The following is a 17,366-nucleotide window of genomic DNA, read 5'->3' as shown; positions in this document are numbered from 1 at the left end:
TCCATAACTATGACACTTATGCACTGTTGTATCCATCACACTCACAATCAAAGACTACTACTGTCATGTCTTCTGCCATGTTGATTATATTGGGAACAATAGCGCTCTTGTGAAAGCTGCAATATCATATTAGTTAGAAAGTGTTTATTTGGCCACTTCATTCTCTACCTCAGCCAGTTTACTGTATTTATATCACAGTTTACGGTGTTTCACTGTAAAGAAAAACTCAAACACAAATTTCAAAATGAGGTTGAAACGATAGATAACACTAAGCAAAAAAGTACACTGTAAAAAGTTGTAGGTTAATCTGCAATTGCTAGAACTATTGCTACCCGATATAAAACATTAAAAATGTATTAAAATTAATGAATGGTTCAGTGATGTCAAATAGTATTATTGACTTGAATTAAACCACTTAATTTAGATGTCACCATTTTTAGATTACTACTTTTTTAGTGAAAACTAATTTATTCTGGCATGTATTTCCTATTTACACTTACTGTTCTTTTTAATGACTCATTTTCGCATGATTATAATCACAAAACAAATCTCGGCCAGCAGCTTTAATAATAATAATTCGTTACATTTATATAGCGCTTTTTCTGAGACCTCAAAGCGCTTCACATAGATGGGGAAATCTCCTCAACCACCACCATGTGCAGCATCCACTTGGATGATGCGACGGCAGCCATGTTGCGCCAGAACGCCCACCACACACCAGCTTACTGGTGGAGAGGAGACAGTGATGAAGCCAATCAGTATATTGGCTTATGTAGACAATAAAGCTGTAAGGCTGGAAACTTAAGCTGCTATTTTGAACCGATAATCGGAACAAAAGGCAGTTGAAGGATGACGTGTATAATTCAAATATTTATCTGACTCCAATATAATTAATCTGACTCCATTAAAGTTGTTGTTATTCTTTAACCTCTTATTCTTTAAAGATAAAACACTTTCTTAGAACTGATAGGAAAACGTAGTATATAACCTGAATGTTTAGATAACGAAAGTTATAATCACTTTAGCTTTCAACATAATCAGTAATAAAAGGAAAGATTCCCAAAGCCTTTAAAGCTAGGCAAAGTTATTTATTAAGTTACATGTTTAAATATACAGACAGTAGAATGGAACAACTTACTGTATAGAAACTCAATTGTAACAAATAATGAGGAAGAAGAGGCCGTAAAAGCCTTTCTTGTAGTATGAGGTTACGCACCGGTGTGCGGGAGTGGCGGGGTTAAAGCCTTTCTCCTAGATCAACAGTTACCTTTCCTTCTCATTCCCTGAGCAAAGCATTGTTAAACATGAGTGAAATACCAACACCAAACCGACCGACAGGAAACCAAAAGATGAGGCAAATGGGTAGTGATCAAGAGGGGGAGAAGAACATTAACATATTCTCCTCAATGCATGTTTAACCAGTAGTACCTAGATTGTACATTAGGATACTTTAATATCTCTATTAAGTTCACCACCATTCATTTCAGTTTATAGGCTGTCAGATGAGACCAAACATGGCATAGTTACATATTAGAACACACTAGTAAATAAACAGTATGTAGTTGAAAGCATATGTCCTGTGAAGCAAATGGTACAGACATGTCATTAAGGTGCAAACGACTCTGTCTCTCCCGACAGAACCATCCTGTGCCTGGAGTGTTCCAACAGTCCTCAATCAGCATAGTGATGAAACCCTTGTACTAGATAGGCATTTGCATACTGTGATGATGAAGGCCATTGTGCCACGTTTAATTCACATGTATACCTTTAAAAGGCTTTTTGAAGTACTGGGGCAGTAAAGAGTTCTGCCAATATTTGCTCAGCCCTACAAAGCTTATGATCAATGGACCTGTGAGATATACAGATTACAGAGACAATGATTACCAGAGCCATAAAGAGTATGACAGTGCCACACATTAGAAGAAAGCAACACTGTTTACTCCACAAGCGACCTTCAGAATGTAATAAATAATTATGTTTTGATATATAATCAAAGATTGATTGTTCTTCGTTGTTATCTCTATATATGTTTCATTTATTTATATAATCAAATTTTTAGGACTATAATATTTGTTAAAAAGTCAGAGATTTGATGAAAATAGATTTGGTTGAACAGAGAAATATCAGAGGTATATCAAAGGTCCTGATAGCGGATGAATTTCGGTCCTGATAAGAGTAAGTCTGTACATTGAGAAAACAGAACTGTGACTAAAAATAAATATATAATGATGTGTCCGAAAGCTGAAAAATTCTGTCTCCGCAGGCAGAAAATGGAGGAAGAAATTAAGACGAGAAAACAAACCCAAACCCAATGATTGTGTCACATTCAAAAAAAAAAAAAAAAAATCTTAAAAAATATATTATTTAACATCACTGAAACAACTTATATACATACCATCAAAACTAAGTTAAATCACTCTTAAGGTAGCAGTTGCATCTGTTCAGTTTTTTTAAGTCAACATAGATTCTATATTGCCTATGATATCCCACAGTATCCTCTGCATGTGATTCCGTGAAGAAACAAGTTAGCTGAATCTTTCAGGCACAAACGTGCCCGATAAACTGACAGTTTGGTTTTAAAGGACACATTCATTGAAACAGTACACAGTAGTATTATAAAACCTACACATGTGCTAGATAAAGTACATATCTGTTTAGTGGTTATAATTTCCCAAAAAAAAAAAAAAAAGTTTATACAACAATCCTTCAAAGTCGTAAAAAGCAAAACAATTTTACTATGTAATTACAGGTGAAAAACTTTGCTTCTTTTTGCTGGAACAAGTCCAGAAATATGAGGGCCACAGAAACATGTAAACAACAGTACTGTAAAAATGCACCTGGGCTTTATAGAAGAAACTTTGGAGTTACTAATCGCATCTTCTTTATGTTTGCGTAGATGTTATTACATGACCTTACAACTCCAAGACAGTTATGCAATGATCTCTGGAGATTGGGTTGATCACAGCAGAGCATTTCCAAGAAATCAAAACTGAAACGATTTTACATCATATTACAAATAGATAAAATGTCTTTCTCTACATAAATTACAATTTGAGTTCCTTAAACTGTAATTTTAGGTGCAGTCACTTTTTGGCTCAAATTTACAATTTTTGTGAATACCCTTGTTCTAGACCCTGTACTCTAAAAAGCAAGAAGAATATTGTATAGTGGCTACCTTTATTAATTTACAATATTTTGGTATTTTCGAATTATATATATTAAAAAAATGATTCTATTTAAGAAAGACAGGCATAATTTAGAGGCCTTACATTCAAGTTTTAACTATAGCTGTCCAGTTATTATAGGGGATTGCTGATTGGATAATGTCTGTATAGTGCCCTCAAAAGGGAAAGCATTTCTGAAAAGCATGAACAAACTATGTTTTTTTTATCATAAATGTATAGGTTAGTTATAGGAAAGAGGAATTTGAATTAAAATGTGTTATACTGAAGCAAAATTCAATTTCAGCAATGTGTGGCGGAGGGAAATATGCCACCGCCTTGTGGGGGAAATATTCAGCCCTATACTGAGGAAGACTGAGTGAGCAACAGGATCCTAGTCCCCCCACCCAATGCTTTTAGTCTTTGTACAACTGCTTGTTGTGTGTGGTGTCTATCGTGTTGCAATGTGTAATGCTCAAGAATCGGCGAGGTGGGCTTCAGGATTTACTCAATACACGGCAGCCACCTGAAGTGTGTGTACATGTAGAAAACTAAGGAGTTAAACCTCGTTGACTGCAAAACCCACCCTCCCCGGATCTAACAGGATAGGTAAGACGCCCCCACTCCTTAGCATAGGTGACTCAAAATTAGCATAAGCAGTTTTAGCTTAACAAACAAAAATAACATTTATTTTTACTGCATGAATTGAAATGATTCTGTTTTCTTTGTTTTCACAGGAAGTGTAAAACAATTTCAAATGCAGACCAATCAAAGTGAAATAAAGATGTGGAAATAATAAAGAGAGGAAAAATCAACAAATGTTTCAGTTCAATCTCAACAAAATAAAAATCAGTTTCACTTTTAGTAAGTAGACTGAAACGTTTCACAGTTCACTTCAGTTAACTCAACCTTTCAAATAAAGTTCACTTGATTCACTTAAAGTTCACTTCAATCCGATTCAAAAATCCAAGATCCGATTCAAAAATCCAGGAAAAGAAAGGAAAAAGTTATACTCAGTCCATTTATGAGTTCACGGCCAAAAAGTTCAGTTTATGTGCAAAAAATAAAGTCTATGAATCCCTTTTCAGGAAAATTCACTGATCACAGTTCCAGCAAAAATAACTGCACGATTGAACAGTTCAGTTCTGATGACTCACTGACAGAAAATTATAGTTTGCTTACCAGTGTTCAGTAGGAAAAGAGGAAAAGAATGTATATCACCACTCTTGGTTCGTGGATGAGGTGCTGAATGATGACCAACGGATGGCAGGGTACTGTCTCTTCACTCATTGACCCTCAGCGATTGTCCTCGCGATCCTGACGACGGCAGCTTGATTCAACGAGGCCGCAATCCCAGCTGATTGAGACGCAATGAGAAGACGAACAACACACGACCCTATCCGACAACAAAGCAAACGTTTCTCTTCACACGATCAGCAGCATTCACTGTTTCAAGTTCGTTTGAACAAATGAAACAAAAACTGTTTTAAACAAATAAAACACGGGAGTATTTAACTCGTGCGCGACTGAAACTTTACCGAAACTAACAGGTCTTTTGCCCAGCTTCACGCACGAAAACGGCAGAAAACTTGTTTTAACACTCACTTCAACAACCTTGTTCACATAAACAAACACTCAAAGGCAACGTCATGCAGCTCTTATGTATGTTGCGGGTCTAAACTCGACTTTTTATCGTGACTGACTACCCGAGATCGACACTCATTTTTCAGCTTGCCGCTGCTCTTTTTTACTCTCTTCACGTGCGACTCGTCACAACCCAAAATGGCGGCGCCCATGTCAAACGTCAAAATAAAAGTCTTCACAATTTTAATCACAAATTTGTAGATCCCCTACATTCCCCCCTGCTAAACCCTGCCATACCATCGGACTTCCATTCAGCAACTCAGTCCCTGAAAAATATATAACAGAGAATAGCAGGTTAAAGTTCTTCACAGTGCAAAACATCAATACAACAATGAAAAGGTTCAAAGTTACTCAAATAGGAAGATTGATAAACATTCACATTAAAATAAACTTCCCAAACATTCAGATTTTGCCTAGAATTATTTTAAGACATAGTCAGTCCTATACCTAACAGGTAATGTACCTCTGTTATGACGTTGAGAACGTCTAGGTTCTGGAATACTTTCATGTTCACTTTCAGTATCAGATTCACCTGAATTTACTGACCCAAGTACTGACTGACCTACTGAACCCTCAGCTGACACCTCATTGTCATGATCCCTAATACCAGTGTCTAACTCTAATCCATCCCCATCTTCCCCTCGACACCCTATGTCTGTGTGTGTGTCGGGTGCAAATGTAACAACAGGGACTGCAAGAACATAAGGATCTTCTGAGTCAGTGTGTTCCTGTTCTGTATATTCTCTAGATTTATGTCTAGATGTGCAGGGTAGTGGTGATGACTGAAAAGTGCAATGCTTGAGTTGATCCCTATGCACAACTTTACATGGACCCCCTTTCTCTGGACGAATTGTGTAGACCGGAGTATCTGCGTGATTCTGTTTCACCACAATGTAAGGTAGGGATTCCCAGTGATCTTGTATTTTCTTCCTTCCCCTATGTGAATGGTTCCGTAACAGAACACGGTCACCAGGTCTCATGAGCGCTCCATGCGATCTGCGATCATAGGCTCTTTTTCTTTTTCTTGAAGCCTCTTGTGCTGCATTGTTGGCCACTTCAACAGCAGTCTTTAATCTGTTGTGATGGTCTTTCACCCAATCATCAAGATTATCAACTCCACTGTCCTCCCAGTCTCTCCAACCCAGAATGTCCAGTGGCATTCGAGCATCCCTCCCGAACATCAAGTAAAATGGCGAATAGCCGGTTGAAGTGTGAGTTCGACTATTATAAGCCATGACCAACTCAGGGAGATACTGTTTCCAGTTCCTTTTCTTTTCTGGAGGTAATGTCCTTAGCATGTCGTGCATAGTTCTATTAAATCGTTCGCACTGGGAGTTACCCTGTGGGTGATATGGGGTTGTGCGACTCTTTCCGATTCCATAGACTTTACACAGCTCTTTGATGACATTGGCTTCGAAACATCGACCTTGGTCGGAATGCAGTCGTGCAGGGCAGCCATAGTGGACAAACCAATGCTGTACCAGTGCTTTTGCCGTGGTGTGAGCAGTCTGATTTCTGGTTGGCACTGCCACCGTGAAACGAGTGAACATGTCAGTTAAGACAAGGACATTCTCATATCCTCCCACAGATTCCTCCAAGAGAGAATAATCCATTGCGAGGACTTCCAGTGGGGCTGAAACATTAGTACATGTCATTGGGGCTCGAATTTTAGGGAAAACATCCTTTGCAAGAGTGCATCTCTTGCACTCATGAATCCAACTTTGAACATCCTTAACCATTGTTGGCCAGTAATAGCTTCTCCTCATGCGCTCCAGTGTGCTTCTTTCTCCAAAATGGCCACAATGATCATGCTGACTCTCATACACCTTGAAACGCAGGGATTCCGGAACCACCAATTGACAAATTTCTTCTCCGTCTCGAGGATCAAGGATGGTTCGGAACAGCAATCCTTTTTTAAGCTTGAGTCGTATGAACTGTCTAGCAAGTTTTTTCGATTCCACATTCATGTCTCGCTGCTCGACCGGACTCGGATTCTTGTTGGTAAGTACAGCGCGGTAGATAGGTGCTATATTAAGGTCAACCTTTTGTTGCTCTTCTATCTCACTCCAGCTATGTCCAGGAACTTTCCTTGTCACTGACACCTGTACTGATGCTTGTACTTTCTGCTGATTTTTAGAGACTGGCCATAAGCATGTGCGCACTTCCGCCGAGTTCATCTTAATGAAGTCTTTAGCAGAGTCCTCCTGTTCTGGCTCCTCAACTGATGGGATCCTTGACAACGCATCAGCGTTTGTGTTTTGTCGTCCTGGCTTGTAGTAGACTTCAAAATCAAACTCTGCTAACTGAGCCATCCACCGTTGTTCAACAGCACCTAAATTTGCCGTTTCCAGATAGCGTAAAGGGTTATGATCGGTGACCACAGAGAACTTTGAGTAGATCAAATATTCTTTAAACTTTTCAGTCACCGCCCATTTTAGGGCAAGCATCTCAAGCTTGAAAGCACTGTAATTCTGATCGTTCTTTTCTGATCCACGAAGGCCTCGACTCGCATATGCGATCACACGCTCAACTTCTCCTTGTCGTTGACTCAATACAGCCCCAAGACCATGCAGGCTTCCGTCAGTTGTGAGTACGAAAGGCTTGCCGAAATCTGGGTATGCGAGGACTGGTGAGCACATTAAGCACTGCTTGAGTTTGTCAAGTGCAGTCTGGCACTCAGGTGTCCAGTTAAAAGGTTCCATCATTTTCCCTTTTACTCCCTTACCAACCAGAGCATGAAGTGGCCGGGCCAACTGAGCAAAACCAGGCACAAACCTCCTGTAATAACTCATGAATCCCAGGACTTGTCTCAACTCCCTGACATTCGTGGGTACAGGCCATGTTTCCAATGCCTGAGTTTTCTCTCCATCCACCTGTATTCCCTTGGAGGAAATTAAGTGACCCAGGAATTTCACTTCGGGTTTCAACAGGAAGCACTTGCTGGGTTTTAGCTTCAGTCCATGTTGTCTCAATCGGTTGAACACGATTTCAAGTCTTTGACAGTGGCTATCAAAGTCCTTTGAAAATACAATAATGTCATCAAGATAGATGAGTAATAAGTCAAACGTCAGATCACCGAGCACCACTCCCATCAGACGTTGAAAGGTTGCAGGAGCGTTGCAAAGTCCGAATGGCATCCTGGTCCATTCAAATAGACCAAAAGGAGTGGTGACAGCGGTCTTATCTCGGTCCTCCTTACTCATGGCCACCTGAAAATAGCCTGAAGTTAAGTCAAGCGTTGAGAACAGCTGCGCATTTCCCAAGGCATCAAGTGACTCCTCAACGCGTGGTAGGGGATAAGCATCCTTGCAGGTCACTTTATTCAGCCTTCTGTAATCACAGCAAAACCTCACGCTGCCATCCTTCTTGATCACAATTACAGCTGGAGAAGCCCATGGACTGCAGCTTTCTCTAAGTATACCTTGAGATACCAAATCTCGAACATGTTTTTTCACTTCCTGAAATACCTGGGGTGGAATTCTGCGATGTCTTTGCTTAATGGGAGGAGCATCTCCTGTAGGGATGTTGTGTGTGACAGCTGTCGTATAACCAAAGTCACATTCGTTCTTAGAAAACACGTCACTGTGCTTTGCCAGTAGGTCTCTGAGTTTTTCACGCTGAGTTTCTGTGAGGTCTTCAAAATTTGTTTGAACTGCAACAGGCAACTGCTCTGTGGTGCTTTTCTCCACTTTTACCTGATGTTGCTGCACAGCCTTAACATGCAGAGCACCCTCTTTCTCCTCAAACTCAACAAGCACTTTTGGGACGACCTCCTGTGGCTTACACAGTGCTGCTATCCTACAGCGTGGCATGAGTTTTACAGCTCTCTCACTAGAATTCAACACTCTGACTGGGACTTTACCATCAGCTGCCTTGGCGAGCACATTAGCAATCAAAACACTCTTGGGTAAGCTAACTTCTGATGAGGCCTCGATCAACACTTGGCAGCTTACTTTCGGTGGTATTCTACAGCGACCTTCCAAAACACGCTCACTGAATGGAGGGATAGTGATTGCTTGCTTCCCAGCAACTTTCACAAAACCAATCTGATCTCCACAGCCCAAAGCCTCACTCTGCATCTGAATGTTAGCCAACACTCGCTGAACTTTTGCCTCCCCGACACCATGGCTATGCCGGTCCATCTTCTTCATACCTCCAGTGGCCATGAATAGATCTTTGAGGTCACTCAACACATTCATCCCAACAATGCCGGGTAATCCTTTCAACTCTGTTCCATTGGGGTTGTTCTCTCTGATCACAAACACACACTTTCCGTGCAACATCTTACCCATACACTCAATGTCTGCTTCCAGACATCCTATAATGGGAATATCTAGTCCATTTGCCGCTGTGAGTCGGACCCAATTGGCAGATGACAGCACAACTTCTCCAAAGTGAGCTTTAAAATGAGACTCCGTGATAGTAGTCACCTCTGACCCGGTGTCCAAGAGGCAAACAGTCCTAATACCAGCAATTATCAGGTCGATGGTAAGACAGTCACCGAAAGCACTTTCACAGAGGGCCTTGGAAACATTTTCTGCATCACAGTCTGCAGTATGACTTCTGATAACAGATGGACCTGGACTCTCTAGCACCGAAGGAACTTGATCCGCTGCCTTTACCATCTCCACTTTGTGTTTCAGAGGTTGCACTCCACTTGAGTTCTCTCTGCTCTGATTACAGCGTCGGCTAGTGTGCCCTGGCTTACCACACGTATAGCAGATGTATCTTCCTTCACTGTCTTTTAAAGGTTCACTTTTAGTTTTGCCCTCTTTTTCTACAGGTTTCACTTTCTCTTTGTTATTCACCATCTGAAAGAGCTCTTCTTGTCTGGCAGCTATCCGTTGAATAGCTTCATGAAGCTTCTCCAGAGTGAGAGGAGCTGAGGAGCTATCTGTCACAGTGGTAGCCTGGACGACACCTCGTGAACGAGTACTGCTTCTCAAATTGCATGGAACTTGCACCTCCTCTTCTTCCGACCAAGTAATCGCTTCCTGCATAAGCTGAATAAATGTCAGGTCCTTCTCAGCTTTGACTCTCCTCTTCATCTCACGTCGTAGCGAGTCATCCTTGAGACCTAACACAAGCTGTTCTTTCAGTACACCATCAGCATCAGGAACTCTAGACGGCTCCCGGTTCTGGATGATACTCAGCTTCTCCTGCAAGTCATAAGCGTAAGAGCGGATGGTTTCTCCAGGCATTTGTTTGCGGTCATAAAACTCTTTCAGTCTGCTGCCAATGGGAAGTCTGTCCCCATAAGTCTGATCCAAAGCATCAAAAATCTCATCAACCGATCTCTCTTTTCCACTAAGCACAAACCTAACTGTCATTTTAGCTTCGTCTTTGAGGTACTGCTCAACAAACTCAATTTTGTCTTCTTCAGGAATTCTCATCACCCTAAAAGCGGACTTCATTGAGTTTATCCAATCCTCTATACTTGATTCACCAGGCTTGGAACGGCATCCGCTGAAGTCTGGAAGTTTACGGTCTCTTGGAATGTAAACAGTAGACGGCACTCTCTGAGCCACTGCCTGTTGATCGATAACAGCTTTAGCCAGTGAAAGCGCTTCTCTCTGTTCGGCTCTGGCCTGTACCAACATATCCGCCTGTTCACCGAACCTCCTTTCCATCTCATCAAACTGTCTTTTTAATTCTTCCAGTTCAGCCATAGCATCGACTCAAAGACCAGGAACCTACACCCAACTAATACTCGCTAGTTTATCCTGTTCGTGACGCCAGTATGTGGCGGAGGGAAATATGCCACCGCCTTGTGGGGGAAATATTCAGCCCTATACTGAGGAAGACTGAGTGAGCAACAGGATCCTAGTCCCCCCACCCAATGCTTTTAGTCTTTGTACAACTGCTTGTTGTGTGTGGTGTCTATCGTGTTGCAATGTGTAATGCTCAAGAATCGGCGAGGTGGGCTTCAGGATTTACTCAATACACGGCAGCCACCTGAAGTGTGTGTACATGTAGAAAACTAAGGAGTTAAACCTCGTTGACTGCAAAACCCACCCTCCCCGGATCTAACAGGATAGGTAAGACGCCCCCACTCCTTAGCATAGGTGACTCAAAATTAGCATAAGCAGTTTTAGCTTAACAAACAAAAATAACATTTATTTTTACTGCATGAATTGAAATGATTCTGTTTTCTTTGTTTTCACAGGAAGTGTAAAACAATTTCAAATGCAGACCAATCAAAGTGAAATAAAGATGTGGAAATAATAAAGAGAGGAAAAATCAACAAATGTTTCAGTTCAATCTCAACAAAATAAAAATCAGTTTCACTTTTAGTAAGTAGACTGAAACGTTTCACAGTTCACTTCAGTTAACTCAACCTTTCAAATAAAGTTCACTTGATTCACTTAAAGTTCACTTCAATCCGATTCAAAAATCCAAGATCCGATTCAAAAATCCAGGAAAAGAAAGGAAAAAGTTATACTCAGTCCATTTATGAGTTCACGGCCAAAAAGTTCAGTTTATGTGCAAAAAATAAAGTCTATGAATCCCTTTTCAGGAAAATTCACTGATCACAGTTCCAGCAAAAATAACTGCACGATTGAACAGTTCAGTTCTGATGACTCACTGACAGAAAATTATAGTTTGCTTACCAGTGTTCAGTAGGAAAAGAGGAAAAGAATGTATATCACCACTCTTGGTTCGTGGATGAGGTGCTGAATGATGACCAACGGATGGCAGGGTACTGTCTCTTCACTCATTGACCCTCAGCGATTGTCCTCGCGATCCTGACGACGGCAGCTTGATTCAACGAGGCCGCAATCCCAGCTGATTGAGACGCAATGAGAAGACGAACAACACACGACCCTATCCGACAACAAAGCAAACGTTTCTCTTCACACGATCAGCAGCATTCACTGTTTCAAGTTCGTTTGAACAAATGAAACAAAAACTGTTTTAAACAAATAAAACACGGGAGTATTTAACTCGTGCGCGACTGAAACTTTACCGAAACTAACAGGTCTTTTGCCCAGCTTCACGCACGAAAACGGCAGAAAACTTGTTTTAACACTCACTTCAACAACCTTGTTCACATAAACAAACACTCAAAGGCAACGTCATGCAGCTCTTATGTATGTTGCGGGTCTAAACTCGACTTTTTATCGTGACTGACTACCCGAGATCGACACTCATTTTTCAGCTTGCCGCTGCTCTTTTTTACTCTCTTCACGTGCGACTCGTCACAACCCAAAATGGCGGCGCCCATGTCAAACGTCAAAATAAAAGTCTTCACAATTTTAATCACAAATTTGTAGATCCCCTACAAATGCAACAGAGTAAATGTCTCTTTGCTGCAAATCAGCAGTGTTGGGGAAAGTTACTTTCACTTACTACCAAAAGTGAAATGAATAAGCCTCAGGCTTCATGAAATTCTAGTTCACGCCTGCTGTGCTGCCATTCTGGATTGCAGAAAAATAGGACACAAGGGAGGAAAGTGAAAAAAAGAAAAGAAAAAGAAAAAAAACCACAAATGTGACTGTCCGTTTAGTTTAATTGTGTTTTCATTTTCTTCCCTGTTCTGCTTTGCCTGAGTTCTGTTCCCTAGTAGTTTCCTTGGTTATTAATTAGCTCTGCAACTGTTATGTTTAACCTTGATTATCCTATTTAAGCCCTGAATTTCCTTAGTTCATTGTCTGATATTGTTTGTGTTATTCGTGGTTGTATAATCTATCTTCTAAATGTTCCTGTGCTTGTTGGATTTAATTATTAATGACTGTTTCTTTGAATCTCAATCGTTGTGCGCTTCGCTACAGCCATAGCGTGACAGTGATGTTTATCTAAAGCCATTTTTGCTTATTAGTATGGTTAAATTAAAAAAAAATTAAAGTGAGATTAAATACATAAAGTATATTTGTGTAATTTAACATTTAACTATTGCAGGATAGTGTAATTTAACATTTAACTATTGCAGGATAGTGTAATTTAACATTTAACTATTGCAGGAGTTTGCGTTTCACTGTTTTTATTCATTTTGAGGAATACTGAATCTGATTTTGTGCAAGTGAGGTAAGTAAATGCATGCTCACATTAATGTAGAACTACAATATCATGTTTAGACAGTGCACACAACGCATCTCTCAACACGGGGACAGGAGAGGTGTCAGTCAATAAATGGGAAACTAAGTAACTTGTGTTATTTATTTGAAAAAGTTACTATAATATTTAGTTCTAAAGAAACAAGATACCTCACTAGTTAAGCTACTCGAAAAAAGATACCTGATTATGTAACCGGCATTACATGTAACCCATTGTTGTAAACTTTTATTTCTTCATCGAAGCATAAACCAGGAGACGTTGGGATTGCGTTCAAACAGAAGTTATTCTTTATTGAGGACTTCGCTGAGTGTTGCTGCAGTTCTTCCAACAGTCTAAATCTAATACAGTATGCATTGTAGTTATATACTGTACATTCCAAGGGGGAGGGATTACATAGAGGCGGAGACTCTGAACAAAGCATGCAAATGAAGTAGGAACACACCCTGCTCTGAGAGCGCTACCAGTCCAACTGAATCAGCGTAACTATTCAAATGCTGATACTGGCCAGGAACTCTGGTTCCAAGAGCCATCCCAGAGCCATTAAAGACAAAAGGTGAAAGTCTCCCCTACAGCTAATCCAATCAACCAAACGATTATTGGGCTCCGAAAGCCATTTGCAGAACAAAAGGTGAGAGTCTCAGTGTAAACAGGAATTGCAACATTGCTGAGCAGAATCATTCGTGTGATATCATCATCTTAACCTTAAAAGCTAAATACAATATTCTTTACCGTGATGTTATGTATGGAAGCATATTTGAAATAGATTCTTAAAATTTGTTATCCTTCACCATGATAGTGTAACGTGAGGGTTCGATGTGTGGTGGTGGATCACTCTTTATGATAATAAACAGCAGGATGCAGGATGCATAGTCCTTAAGGAATCTGGGAGGTCTAACTGGACGTTTCCCAGGGCGTAGCAAAGAACCAGAAGCTTGAGGAGTGGAAGAGGGGACAGTGTCAAACTGGCGTACTGGGCCAGAGGCGGGGGGCAGACCAAGACTGAGTTAGGGGAGAGCGGGATTGGGGCTGTGGTCGGGGTTGTGGATGGCCAGTAGGAGAGACTAATGAGGGAGTACTGCTGTGGCCAGATAAGGTGTAGCTCTTCGTGACTGCCAACTTTGAACACAATGCTAAATCATAAAGCAGATGTACAATAACATTACGATGTCCAGCAATCGATTTAAATAGTAGCATACATTGATTGGGTTTAAGTGGTCGTTCAATGAGGCCTATTATATGTTCATCCGACTAGTTTAAGTGTGTATTTAAGTGGTCCAGGGGTAGAACTTTTGCCAAGCGTGTCAGAGGTTCTGTGCCCGGTTGCATAAAGCACCTTAAGTGTAATTTTCCCTTAAGTTCTCCCTTATGTTTCCCTTAAACCTAAGGGTGTTGCAGAAAAAAAACCTTAAGTGTTACTTAAGGGTTTCTTTAAGTGAAACGTCATAAACACTTAGAATTTCCCTTAAACTCTGTTTTTTCACTTAAGTAATCCCTTAAAAAGCGTCAAGTGTTGCATAAAACCCCTTAACGGTAATTTCCCTAAATATAACTTAAGGTTCGGAAATCGTAACCTTAAGAGTAATGCAGACAAAAATAAGACGAAATGGCTGAATTTATGGAACCAGCTGAAGATCATTATGTGCCAAGAATAATTTTTAGGGATAGGGAGAACCCTTTGGACCATCTTAGCGATAAAAATTTGTTGCAGGAATACCGATTTGATTGACGCGCAATATTAGCGGGAGATGTTTTCCACGTGCATAAATCGTCTGTCGGCAGAGAGGTTCACGTCTTTCCCGTCATTTAAACGCAACGGTCAAAAATAGTTTTTCTTTTACCATATTTGTCAAGAATAAAACGTTTCTCCTCCTCTGTCCAATTAGGCTCTCTTTTTTTGTTTTCTTTATCCATTCCGATATCCTAGCCTACTTTATTTGATTGCGAAAATGTTAGTATTTTGCGTATCTATGGCAACAGCAGACTTTTATAACGTGAATCCAGGATCGCTGTCGTGAAACACTTAAATGTTTCCCTTACCTAAGAGAACCGTTTAAGAGATTATATGCAACACCCTTAAGTTATTCTCTTAGGTAAGGGGAAATCGCCCCTTAAGTATCATACTTAAGGGAAAAACTTAAGGTGCTTTATGCAACCGGGCACTGGGTTCTAATCCACACTCATATATATTTTTTTTAATTATTTTTTTTATCAAAACCGATTATGTTTTTCAGTGGTTGTATATCAGGCAGGGACACGTTTTGTGCATTTTGTTTTGTAATTTCACCGGAACGAATAGAGAGTCTCTCCACAACGGATTGAAGCGCGTGTCCGAGTGAAGACTGTGCACGAGCCAGAAACAAACATAGTATCCGCGCTACTGATCGCAGCGGCAACGAGCACTTTGATCAGTTGATTTAAAAAACAACACATTTCAGCGCTAGATCGCCTCTTATTTAAAAAACGAACTAAATGAATGCTCTGCTAGTTAACTGGAGATGTTTTGTTTATTTGTATTGGTATATTCGTGCCGCGAGATGTTTCAAAAGTGGTGGGGACAATATCGACCTTAGAAAATAGTGGTGGGGACATGTCCCACCCGTCCCACCCGCAAATTACGCCTATGTGTGAAACCTGTTGTAGAGTGTGGGTTGGTATTGTAAGCCAAAGCAACTTGGTTGAGGCAGTCATCCCATTCACCAGGCTGCTGAAGAAGTGTCTTGGCTAACTGATCAATAAGTGTCCTGTTGAACCTCTCAATCATGCCGTCACACTGAGGATGATATGGGCTGGTTCGTGTTTTCTGCACACCCAGCAGTTCACACAGATGTTTCACGAGGTCAGACTCAAACTGACGTCCCTGATCAGTGTGAAGTATTTCCGGGATGCCATGTTCACAGATGAAGTTTTCAAACAGACATTTCGCAACTGTTATGGAGCGCTGGTCTGGAATGGCATAGAGGTTGACATACTTGGAAAAATAATCTTGGACAACAAGCACGTACCTGTTTCCACGACTCATGATGGGGAGCTCAAGTATGTCAGCTGCAACCTTTTGGAATGGCTCAGTAGCCACAATTGTTTTCATTGGAGCTTTCTGATGAGGTGTGGGACTCCATCTGGCATCACATCTTGATGTCACGTGACATAAAGGGCCAGTAGCACAGTTGTTGAGCACGTTTCAGGACCTTATCAGCAGATAGATGACCAGTTACAGGATTTCCATGCAGCATCTGCAGAACAGTGTCTTTCAAAGCATAAGGGACAATCAGTTGATGGAGCACTGATGTTGTGGATGGGTTGAAAACTTTACGGCAGAGTACACAATTATGAAAGGTAAGTCTGTGGAACTCGTGCCAAAGTGCCTTCTCAGCAAGTGTGCGTTTTTTCATGCGCCAGTATGGTGGTTTCTGTCCTTTAACTGTCCAGCTAATGACCTCTGACAGTATGGAGTCTCGCTGTTGTTCCTTTTTGAAATCCTCTTCAGGGAACTGAAGCACAAATGTGGAGGAGACAGACTGTGAAACACATTGTGAGGAGGCTGGAGGAGGCTGTGGTCCAGTCAGGTTACAGCAAACTGGCTTTGTATCAGTACTGCAGAGGCTGTGATGTACAAAACTGACAGGATTAGACAGACTCACAGGACTCAGACTAGAATGTCAGAGTGTGGATTACCAGGAGCACTGGAGAAGGTGCTCTGCTCTGTTGGTCTGATGTCAGCAGACATTCGTGACATTCGTGACATTGCATCTGCATTGAGGTGACTGTGGCCATCCTTGTGAATTACAGCCCATTCAAAAGGATCAAGTTCAAGAGCCCAGCGTGCACGACTACCAGTTCTGTCTTTGTCAATGGGTATTTTTCTGAGACCCAGGAGAGGTTTGTGGTCAATGACATTAACAAAGGGCTGTTTGTAAAGGTAGTGGCGGAAATGTCACACGGCCCAGACAACGGCCCAGTGTTCTCTGTCATATGTTGACCATTTTCTTTCTGCTTTTGTGAGGACATGACTAGCATAAGCAACCACTTTTTCTTGATTACCTTGTCTCTGAGCAAGCACAGCACCAATAGCAGAGCCTGAAGCATCTGTGTAGAGGGAGAATGGCACAGTAAAGTCAGGGAATGCAACCACTGGAGGGTTTGTGAGTGCATGTTTCAGGTAAGTGAATGCATCCTGACATTGAAAAGTCCATTGGAAAGGTGCATTCTTCTCTGTGAGGGCGTGTAGGGGGACACTGTGATGTGCAAAGCTTCGGATGAACTTGCGGTAATATGAACAAAGTCCCAGAAATGCCCTTACTTCTGTAGCTGACCGTGGAATAGGCCAGTCTTGAACACTTTTCACATTTTGCGGGTCTGGCTGAATGACGTCTTTGGATACAACATGGCCCAGAAACTGTACCTGATCTCTGGCAAAACAGCATTTTGAGGGATTCAGCTTCAGGCCACTTGACTGGAATCTGGAGAGGCAGATTTTCCATGGGAGGCCACGAAGTATCATTTCTATCA

This window comes from Leuciscus leuciscus (genome assembly GCF_965113295.1).
Source record: "Leuciscus leuciscus genome assembly, chromosome: 5".
Taxonomy (NCBI): domain Eukaryota; kingdom Metazoa; phylum Chordata; class Actinopteri; order Cypriniformes; family Leuciscidae; genus Leuciscus; species Leuciscus leuciscus.
Note: the sequence above shows the minus strand (reverse complement) of the source record.